This window comes from Patella vulgata, chromosome 1 (assembly GCF_932274485.2).
Source record: "Patella vulgata chromosome 1, xgPatVulg1.2, whole genome shotgun sequence".
Lineage (NCBI taxonomy): Eukaryota > Metazoa > Mollusca > Gastropoda > Patellidae > Patella > Patella vulgata.
Genome location: NC_065879.2, coordinates 84,653,500 through 84,665,747, shown reverse-complemented (window position 1 = coordinate 84,665,747; position 12,248 = coordinate 84,653,500). Strand labels below are relative to the sequence as shown.

General features: G+C 40.6%; 1 long non-coding RNA gene across 1 annotated transcript in view; it reads right to left on the bottom strand.

Moving 5' to 3' along the window:
- The window catches only part of LOC126821165 (uncharacterized), a 60,628-nt gene that overhangs the window by 45,513 nt on the left and 2,867 nt on the right, over positions 1-12,248 (bottom strand). The gene's annotated exons all lie outside the window — the stretch shown is intronic.

Sequence of the window (12,248 nt, the reverse complement as noted above, 5' to 3'; positions counted from 1 at the left end):
GGCATAGAGAATATAACAGTGCCACCAATAGCACACTGATCTGCAGTGAATATTTGCGCCATTGAAATAATGATTGACGCCGCGTGATATGACCGCAGGCAGTCATCTTTTACAGATATATTAGAAGACTTTCGTAACACTCAACACTCTGTGAAACAGATTGCCAACATAGATCGAGAATAAAAGGTTTTTTTATAAAAGTTAAAGTGTTAATGTTTATTACGATAAACAACACAAGACATCCTTGTATAAACCACGGATAGACTGATTTGTAGAAGACTGAAAGGGTTAATAGATATTTAGATACTTCTAATTTGAACATAGCTCTCATTGTGTTGTGTGTGACATTCGGGGGTTAGAATGGCATGGGCGTTCCAAGATTGATACATGTTGGAGAGTGAGAGAGAGAGAAAGAGAGAGAGAGAGAGGTGGGGCTAACGTCCACTCGACACAAACTAGGTCATTTCGGAACTAACAGATGGTTCAATTTTATTTCAATAATTCGCTTGCGCGTAGGGGTCTTTAGCAATGGGGAACACCGTAGAGAGAGAGACAGAGCGAGAGACTTTAACGCCCACTCGACACAAACTAGGTAATACTAACATATGATTCAATTTCATTTCAATAATTCGCTTGAGCGTAGGGGTCTTTAGCAGTGGGAGGAAACCGGAGGAAACCCACGAGGTTGGACAGGCGACCCGACGCCTTGTCACGTAAAACCGGGGAATCGAAACCACGCCAGTTGACTCAATGGCAGACATGCGCTAACCAATCGGTGAAAGAAATATCAACCCCGAGCTTGTTAATGCCATTTAAACTTTATTTTTGTACCCAATAGCTCTAGGTGTTTCTATGGCATGTTTTAAATGACATCTAAATAGTAGCGGTGCGTATGCCGTTCACGAGTAAATATGTATAATTACCCTTCTATAAAAATTAGGGGTCAATCAAGTATCATTATGTATGATTTAGATAAAGAGCTGGCCGTTCTCGTTATTATATTTCAAAAATAGATAATGCAAAATGAATATATTTGAAAACTGCACGTCCAATGCACCGCAATTACACACACACACACATATATATATATACACTAAGCAGCAAAAGAAATGTCAAGTTGGTAGATTACTCTGAATAGATGCATTGTATAATACTAGCCAAATGTTTTTATTGTATATTTGTGACCACATCTCCAACGTTACCTGAGCAATAAGGCTCCTTCCCAAACACAGAATGGAACTCAGGAAATGTTCTCAAAAACGCAACCTGACTTTTGAGATGGTAATGTGTTCTCCATGATTTTCATGTAACTTATGCTGCACGTGCTGTTCACCGGGACCAGTCCTATCAAATGCAACCCCATACCTGGTTGAATCATTCACACTTCAACGTCAGCAGCATACCACGACTCACGACAGCTTAAAGGAACCAGGCGCTTGGAAGACTCGACACTGGCCACACTGCCCATGCCGTTGCCAATCACTTCCAGGTCAATATTCGGATCATCTACAGGCTTCAGCAACGCGTTCGGGCCACCAACACCACAGACGATCGACCCGGAACTGGTAGACCAAAGGGTTACCACAAGGCGACAAGACCGCCATGTTGTGCAACAGCACATGCAGAATCCCTTCACACAGGCATCTGAGATAGCACGTCAGACAGTGGGAACACACAGAAGACCCATCAGTACCGATACAGTGCGCCAACGTCTCACCAGAGAGAACATCCATTACCGTGGACCGATCCTCTCCCCTCACCATCGACGTGAACGTCTACAGTTTGCCCAACAACACCAGAACTGGCGACACGGGCAATGGAGAACTTTCTGTTCACAGATGAGAGTCGGCATTGCGTATCAACTGTAGATGGCAGGACCAGAATATGGCGTCGACGTGGCCAGCGTTATTCTGACCAATGTGTCATGTCATGGAACGTACGGAGACCAAAAACAGCCGATGGATTGCGTTAGGCATTTCTGAGAGTGTGGTTCCCGGTGCCAATTGCGTTCATCAATCGTCTAGTCCACTCCATGTACAGACGCTACGCTGCTGTTGTTATTGACACACCAGATACTGATGTATAGATTGTGCAAAGATTATAAACCTTCTCGTAATGTCTTGGAATTGTGATGAACTAATCACTAATGTGTCAACATACTGTTCACAAAAAATTGCGTTGATCCATTTAGTAAGTCGTTTTCTAGAAAGATTTGATTAAAGTGCCTCTCTGATTTTGAAATCGTACTGACGTTTGTTTTTGCTGTTTAGTATATATTATATAATATGGGTCTATAGTACACCCTATACCCAAACATATCTACAATAAATATTACATAATCTAGCCTAGTTGTTTGCTTACAAAAAGATGCAGCAGTTTTATGATTTATATTTATCATCTTTAGATTCGTTGATATAAATGTTACCGGTAAACTGATAACTTCTAAAACAAACAACACAAAAAGTCTTTCAAGATGAACAGAAATTTGATGTTTTAACAGTCAAACGTGCGGTTTATTCAAGGGGTTTCTTTCAGATTATCGCAATATTTAGTATCACCAGACACACCATGTGTAATTGCTTCTAAAATAATAAACACTAATCTATAAGCTAAGAATTGTAATAAATGAAATAAAATGAATGGGGTTTAACGTCCTACTGTTCTGCTCCGACTGGGCTAATGAAGACGGGCAAACGCAGCCATACAGTGTGCAATGATGGAAATTTTGCCAGGACAGCGGGACCTCGGTTTTTCGTCCCATCGGAAAGATTAGACAGCTGTCCTTGTCAGGCCCTCCGTCCTGCATCACTGACAAGGGGAAACCACGCCGGAAAATCTGGATGAACTTTCTCGGCCAATGAACCCGACCTCCAGAAAAAATTAGGAAAGAGCTGAAAAGAATATTATCAATTGAGTGGAATATTTGGTGGTCTGAATCCTTGTGTATTGTTCAGGTATCATGGCGTACGTGCTAAGATCAAACCTTTTTCCCCGTGTATATCTATATAGGATTACCAAATATTGCATTGTTCAAATTGTACTAAGTATATGGACCACCGTGTATAGAAAAATGTTCTAACTTTCTGGGTATTATCCACAAACAATATCGGTTTACAGACAATCTGATTAAAACACAGATCCAATTTCGTTTCGTTTTTATAGTTAAAAATTTCGTTTTACTTGTCTTTACTACACTAGGTAGTGTAGGCCATCGAAAGTATAAAAAAACCGAAACGAAATATAGATCTATATTTTCATCAGATTGGTTTACGGACAACCAAGAATTCGTATTATATGGACTGATAACATATTGTACAATTTATGACTCTTGATCGTGCCTACTCATTTCAATACATGAAATAGGGTTTAAGACGGGAATAGGTCATACAGTGTGCCATGAGGGAAATTGTGCCTGGACAGCGGCACTACGGCCTACTGTTATATCTTATATTATGATACATTTCTATCGTATTTTATTTTCTAATCTGTGAACCGTTGTTTGTATTGGTCACGGGATTCATCAACATTCAGGTTCCCTATTCTGATCACCAATACTTTAATCCACTTTGGACCATAAGACAGACTAAAAAATGTAGTCGAATTTATTCTTAGTCAATAAAATTGTGACAAATATAACCATATTTTCTTCGAACAGATCATTCATTTTATTTCAGTTTACTTTTATTTATTACTATGATAAGGGGGTCCCAGACAGAACATAATGTGGTGTAATTTCCACCCAAAAAGCAGTCAGTCTATCTACAAGGCGCGGGTAAAAGAGGATCAGTCTATCTACAAGGCGCGGGTAAAAGAGGATCCCAAACAGAACATAAAGTTGTGTAAATCTCACCCAAAAAGCAGTCAGTCTATCTAAACGGCGCACGTAAATGGATACCTCCAAAACAACCGATAACCAAAGAACCATGTTGCCAAGTAGTTTAACCACACCCTTTCAGTTCTATTCTAAGACACTTTGATATGCATATCAGGATTTTGAAATATTATGAATAAAAGAACTTTTTGTCTGGTAAACATTAAATCGCTTTTTTTTCCTGTTATTTAGACGGACGAGAACTTAGAGACATAAAACCACCACAAACTAGATTCACGACCAAAAGAATTGTCCCAACCTTGTTCTATTCTAAGACACTTTGATATGCATATCAGGATTTTAAAACAACTACAAAAATAGATTCACGGCCAAAAGAATTGTCCAAACCTCGTTTAGCTAAAAGTGACCTTTTCACGATCAAAGCTGTCAATTTTCTTTGCAATGGAATTGCACCGGGTAGCAAGATAGATTTATTCTGACATTACCATAATGGGACAAACACACTTTTTGGCGTTTCCTTTAATAAATCAACAATCTGCACTGCTGTATAAACAGGTAAAGGCTGCCTCTAATTAGCTGCAAACAACCCACGGTGGTAGCAATTCTACGCTAGCTAATCGAGAGGGGTTCATTAGTCCGCGGGTTCACTAGTCCGCCACTATCAGAAATACTATAAATATGGGTATCAATAAACCTAAGCCTAACCCCAACCCTAATAATAGATATCGGTGGACTAATGAACCCTAACCCTAACCCAAACCCTAATAATATATATCGGTGGACTAATGAACCCACGGATTAGTGAGCATTCCCTAGCTATAATCAAGTCATTCAATCGAAAACGTGTACAGGGTTCTTCGGTTTGTCGTCCCATCCAAACGATTAGACGCGGGTTCTTGTCAGACCTCGCGTCCTTAACCACTGAACTCATGATGAATGCTGAAAAGTCTGAAAGAACTAGCTCGGCCAACACCGGGATCAAACCCGTGACCTCCAGGTTCCGTTTCTTAAAATTATAGCAATGATCTCTGTGTTAATGTGTTAAAATTATATTTGGAATGTATTTAAAACCAGTTCTATCACATATGTGATAATGGCTAACACCAATAATGTCCTTTAAGATAGTGCTACAGATAAGCCGCATGATGTGCAACCAGCAACATGAAACCCCGAGATAAACTTTGTAGTTACCATTGTATAAGCTACAAGGTGAAATAACGCCGAAAACTCCGGGACAACCCACTCGAAAAACATCCGGCACTACGTGGTTTGTTGAGCCAGCGCCCCGTTCACTGAGTCACCGTGACTCCCTTCGACGAATATAGACAAACGTGCCATAAAATATATTTGTTTTTTTCTGAGTTTCTATTTATGCGTCTATAATAGTACTACAGACAAGCCGCATGATATACAACCAGCAACAAGGCGCCCTGAAGTGAAAGTCTGAGTTAGTACTTCATAAGGCCACAGATCACCAATGATTTTCCTATTGACTGTAATGTTCAATATCGTCTCATAGACCCTACTCTAACTTTTTCCCAAATTTTCGTTGGCAAGAGCGCCTTCTACCACAGATGGAGCAACATGTGGCAACCTCTTGCCCAAAAGGACGTATGAGGTTCACCTAGAACGACCCGAGATACAGAAACTGGATGTAGAGGCAATTTTCCGCCCTACATTTCAACCTAACCAACCTCTGAACTCCTGTATCCTTCTGCCTCAAAATCATAAATATTCACCAAAACCTGGCAGGAAATGTATATTCAACCCCTTGTTTCGTGGGTGACGGCGTAGCAATAATTAGTGAGCTGTGTCAACCACGCCGAAAAATCCGGGAGAACCCACTGGAACAACGCCCGGCACTAGGTGGTTATTGAGCCAGCACCCTATTCACTGAGTCACCGTGACTCCCTTCGACGAATATAGACAAACGCACCATAAGATATATTTGTTTTTTTTCTGGGTTTCTATTTATGCGTCTATAACAGTAGTTATTTACGGCGGTAAGATAGTACTACAGATAAGCCGCGTGATATACAACCAGCAACATGGCGCACTGAAATATCGAGATTAACTCTTAAGATAGCACTTCATAAGCCACTTATTCAATTGCACTTTTTATGGGCCTTTTTATACGTCCACATTCATAATGTGAACGTATTATGCCGTCGCCCCTGTCTGTGTGTGTGTGTGTGTGTGTGTATGTATGTATGTGTGTGTGTCTGTGGTTCGCCTACAGGGCGCAATTCTTCATGGATTTTCTTCAAACTTGGTATACTTATTCCTTATACCCCAAGGAAGATCCCTATTGTTTTTGGTGCATGCCCGACCCCCCGGGGCAGAGCCACGCCCATTTCTAGTATTTGTTTGTTTGTCGTCTACAGGCCACATTTCTTAACTAATAATCTTGAAACTTTGCATACACATTCTTTGTACCCTAAGGAACATCCCTATCGTTTGGGGTGCATGCCCAACCCCCAGGGGCAGAGCCACGCCCATTTTCTTTTCGTGTGTCTTTGTGTCGCCTACAGGGCGCAATTCTTACTGGATTTTCTTCAAACTTGGTATACTTATTCCTTATACCCCAAGGAAGATCCCCATTGTTTTTGGTGCATGCCCGACCCCCAGGGGCAGAGTCACGCCCATTTCTAGTATTTGTTTGTTTGTCGTCTACAGGCCACATTTCTTAACTTATAATCTTGCATACACATTCTTTGTACCCTAAGGAACATCCCTATCGTTTGGGGTACATGCCCAACCCCCAGGGGCAGAGCCACGCCCATTTCCCATTTTCTTTTCGTGTGTCTTTGTGTCGCCTACAGGGCGCAATTCTTACTGGATTTTCTTCAAACTTGGTATACTTATTCCTTATACCCCAAGGAAGATCCCTATTGTTTTTGGTGCATGCCCGACCCCCAGGGGCAGAGCCACGCCCATTCCTTATATTTATTTATTTGTTTGTCATCTACAGACCGCATTTCTTAACGTATCAACTTTACATATTTATTCCTTATACCCTAAGGATGATCCCTATTGTTTTTAGTGCATGCTCGCCTCCCCGGGGCAGAGCCACGCCCATTTTTGTATTTGTTTGTTTGTCGTCTACAGGCCGCATTTCTTAACGTATCATCTTGAAACTTTGCATACTTATTCTTTGTACCCTCAGGAACATCCCTATCGTTTTGGGTGCATGCCCACCCCCCAGGGGCAAAGCCACGCCCATTTTCTTTTTCTATGTGTGTGTGTCGCCTACAGACCACAATTCTTAATCAATTGTCTTGAAATTTTTTCATATGAATTGCTTATACCCTAACGATGACCCCTATTGTTTTTTTACCCCCAGGGGCAGAGCCACGCCCATTTTCTTTTCTTTTTATGTCTGTGTGTCACCTACAGGCCACAATTCTTAATCAATCGTCTTGAAAATTGTTCATATGAATTGCTTATACCCTAAGTATGATCCCTATTGTTTTTGGTGCATGCCCGACCACCAGGGGTAGAGCCACGCCCATCCCTTATATTTATTTATTTGTTTGTCATCTACAGATCGCATTTCTTATCGTATCACCTTGAAACTTAGCATACATATTCCTTCTATCCTAAGGAACATCCCTATTAGTTGTGGTGAATACCCAACCCCCAGGGGCAGAGCTACGCCCATTTTCTTTTTTTATGTCTGTGTGTCACTTGCAGACCGCATTTCTTAATCGATCATCTTGAAATTTTTTTTAGACTTATTCCTTATAGCCTAAGGCTACGTTTTTACACTTATTCCTTAATCCTAAGGCTGGCCTCTATTATTATTTTTGGTGCATGCTCAACCCCTTGGGACAGAGTCACGCCTAATGTTTGTGTGTCTTGTGTTTTGCCTACAGGCCGCAATTCTTAACCGATCCTTTTGAAATGGGGATACCTATTCTAAACGTCATGCTTTTAGAATAAAGACATCGATTGTTTTAAAATAAAAATTGTGTTCTGTTAATGTGAACGAAACGTTAAACTGATAGCAGTCCTACAACCCAGTTTTATTTCACAGACCCTCAATGCAAACTGGACCATATCAAACAAAACAGGAATGTGGACGTATATTGCTGCGTTAGCGATGCTCTTGTTATCATTTGATGTATGTTTCATACGAACCGTAAGTAGCGCGATGATGTAAGCAGGCGTGCTGAAACGTTGCCAAACGCTATGTTAAACCGAATGGGAAAAAGTTGTGCTGCCCCAGTTAGCGATGATAAATTACCTGGTGAGTGTATTTACAACTAAATCACGATTTTGAACTTACTACTATCAGATCTGTAGTGGTTTCTTCACCTCATCCGTGCCAAATTGCTTCTATAGTGCCATATATACGCGCAGCCTGCGGTCAACTTGATTTCAACAGCGCGCCAAAAAATTTCGTTACGATATTTTCTATTTTTTTTTAAATAAAAGTTCACAACTACGTCGTAAAATCTGGCATATCAAAACTGGGGAAGCAGACGAGAATCCTCTAAGTACCCCTCTTCTTGAAATCTCGGCATTTGCGACCAACTTGATGTTAACAGGGTGCCGAAATAATCCACCACGATTTAGGCTATTTTTGAATAAAAGTTCATGTGATATCACTACTGTGAAAGCAGGCGTGGAATCTCCAGATACGGCTACAGCTACTAAACGATTTAAGTTAATCAACTTGCATTGATTACCCGATCAGTTTTCCTATTTACTTAAAGAGTCTCTTTTCAACTTTTAAATACATTAATGGTATAAATGTTATTTAACCGAACTTTGTTATATATATATATATTCTAAATTGTACCCATATACAACAGATTAACACACGTATATACATGCTTTCTGTTAGTTGCCTATGTAGTCATAGACGATGAAAACAATGATAACTATAGACTATAGACAATTAAAACCAAGGTTTTACTATATTAATATATATAAATTATTCTATGTTGTCCATCTCTATGGGGAGGGGGGAGATGGCTGAATGGTTAGCGTGTGCGCGTTGTATCATAAAGTCTGTCATTGAGTCGACTGGCGTGGTTTCGAATCCCTGGTTGTACGTGACAAGGAGTAGGGTCGCCTGTCCAACCTCGTGGGTTTTCTCCGGGTCCTCCGGTTTCCTCCCACTGCTAAAGACCCCTACGCGCAAGCGAATTATTGAAATAAAATTAAACCATATGTTAGTCCCGAAATGACCTAGTTTGTGTCGAGTGGACGTTAAACCCCATTTCTCTCTCTCTCTCTCTCTCTCCCATCTCTATGGAATGACATTATTTATGAATAGTCCCAAGACGGACGAAAAGTACTTTAAAATGTTATTAAACCAGTGTTGAAATCAGTTTGTCTCGGCATACCTTTTTTATCTTTTTATCGTTTCTCATGCAACAAAGTAGTACAGCTTTACGGTTGTGTCATGTCAATAGTTACGTGTGGAATGTGAGAAGAAGGATTTGGCCCGGACAGCGCCGTTTCTGCCTACTCTTCATCGAATTCCAACTGTCAATGGTTCATTGACGTGAACAATACAAAGGACAACGAGCCAACTTTCTTTGTCAGCCTCACAAGGGAGAACTGGGAAAATGAAATGAAATGAAATGGGTTTTAACGTCCTACTGTTTTGTTCCGAACTGGGCTAATGAAGACGGGCATACGCCATACAGTGTGCAATGAGGAAAATTTTGCCCTTGCAGCGGCACTACGGCCTACTGTTATATCGAATTTCCAACTGTTAAGGGATCTTTACGTAACGTCAATATGTACACGGTATTTCGGTTTTTCGTCTCATCCGAACGAAGACTGAACCACTTCGGAAAATCTGGATGCAGTTTCTCGGCCAATGCAGGGATGGATCACCCGACCTCCAGGCTAGCGAGCCAGCGTCTTACTCATCGTGACCCCCCGAACTGGGAATATCTAATCATCCCGAAGGTGCTTTTGTGCCAACACCAGCGGCCATATTCATGAAAACTTAAAACTAAAATATTTGAAGGGTGCAACCTTTTCATTGGTTGGAGTTTAAAATCCTAATACAAATTTGAGCTCTAAGCCAATATAAAGGCTGCATTCTTTAAAACTTGTAGTTTAGTCGACCAATGTCGGGTCGTTTCTTTGATTAACGTCTTACAGAAAAGTCTTAAACACTGAACTCCAGCAACTAAAGATACGGCGTGGTTTCTAGTGCTTAATAGTCTTTATTGCTTCACTGCATTTGAGCCTGGGTTTTAAAATATTTATGCAATAGTCTAAAATACTGGTCTGACCCCAGCAATTAAAGATAAAGCACGATTTCTGGTGGTAATAGAATTTACACCTTTACTGTATTTTAATAAAATTGTAATGCTATACATGTAATCTTAAACACTGCCTTGGCTCAAGCAACCAAAGATACGACATGGTTTATGGCGCCTGTTTCACGAAATTTTAACTAAGATAAAATCCAATTTTTAGTAATTTGATTGGATAATATTAGATTGATTTTAGTGCTTAGCCAATCAAAATTGAAATATACTGAGCGCCATGGAAAACGCATCACTTAGTTTTTCGTATAACAAAATGATCCTGTAAACATATCTTATTTATTTTGCTTCTTATTGTGAACAATATTCAAATGGGAACACATCAATAACAACACATTTGTACACTTACGGATGTTTAATCTGTAATCAAGGCTACAAAGTCAGAGGGGTCAAAACCAAAAGTACGACACAGATGTCAGTAGCGCGTGTGTCCTCCACGGGCCATCATCACGGTAGGCTACAGCATTAACGCGACCCCTGCAAATGTGTAGGGCGGTCCGGTGATGAAATGTGAAGCCTCCCCACACCATTACACTTCCCCCACCCCATGGATTCGTTTCGAAGACGCAGCAGTCTGCAAGACGTTCCCCAAGACGTCTCCACACCCGTTGATGGCCATCAGCGTGAAAAAGATGAAAGTCTACTCTTCTCCATGTCTGGTGTCCTTAAGCCCATATCAAACGCCGCTGACGGTGATGATCCCTGAGGATAGCTCCAATATAAGGTCGTCGTGCACGGAGTCCTACTTCTCTTAAACGACGTCTTACGGTGTTGGCACTTACTGGTCCTTGTCTTCCGACGACTGCTGTACCTGTTCGAGTCGCTGGGCGGAATCTGTCACGCTGATGAGTGACCCGGATGTAGCGGTCTTGAGCCTGGGTTGTAACGCGTTGTGGACCAGGACGTTGACGGTCACGTGTTGATCCAGAAACTCGACCACGTTCCACCAACCTTACAATAGTGGACTGATGACAATTGAAGTGTCTGGCAATAGCACGTGTAGACATGCCAGCCCTGGACATTCCCATGGCTTCATTCCGTTGATTTTCAGTTAGTCTCGGCACGATTCCTTCACACGTCCAACAACAAATTACGACAGATTGACGTTTCACAGTTCATGTACTGCACATTAAGTTGAAAACATGCTTTTAAAGGGCTCACACACAATGCTGCACGTGAATATTGGGTTTTTCATGTGCATCTCGTGCAATCTTTTTTTTTTGGACACGGGCTGATATTTTTTGCGTTTGGGAGCATTGTGTGAAACAATAGTTCATAGTATTGCATAATATTATACATACAAAACCACCTAGTAATAAAATATTTGGGAAAAAAAGTGATGCGTTTTCCATAGCGCTCAGTATATTTACTAAAATTTGATTTTATCTTTGGTTAAGACTTCGAGAAACGGGGCCCAGGTGCTTAACCGTCTTTATTACTTCACTTCCCATACATTTTAATAAAATAATTGTAATGCTATAATTTTAAACACTGGTCTGACTCCAGCAATCAAAGATACGCCACGGTCTTTGATGCTTAGTAGTATTTATTACTGCAATTTAATGGAACACTGGTCTGACTCCAGTAACAAAAAGATACGGCACGGTCTTTGATGCTTAATAGTCTTAACATCTTTATTCAACCCTGTATTTTAACCCACATATATTGCTGTTTGTTTTCAGTCAAAACACGTCAGCCGTATAACAGCGTATTTTTTATACTCCTCTATGTGGCTTCCTCGCACGTTTTAACTCTTAAAATAAATAACTGGTAAGCTAATCGCCGCTAATTCTCCGTCTTATGGAATAATTACAATGTTTTCAAGCGGAAGTGATATCGATTTGAACGGAGGCCATGCCTTACTTTTAGTTTTTAAAATAAATAAATGCGGAGTGTTTTGTCGACTAATTGTGACGCTTGAAGATGAAAATGTTAGGAACTGTCATTCACATTTGAATTTTAAACCATGTCGATTCAATCTGATTAAAACACAGATCCCGTTTTATTTCGTTTTTTATAGTTCAAAATTTCGTTTTACTTGCCTTCACTACTCAAGGATCTGGAACAGTTGTTATTTAACCCGCGTACTGGTTGATGTGAGGGATTAGCTAAAGATACAG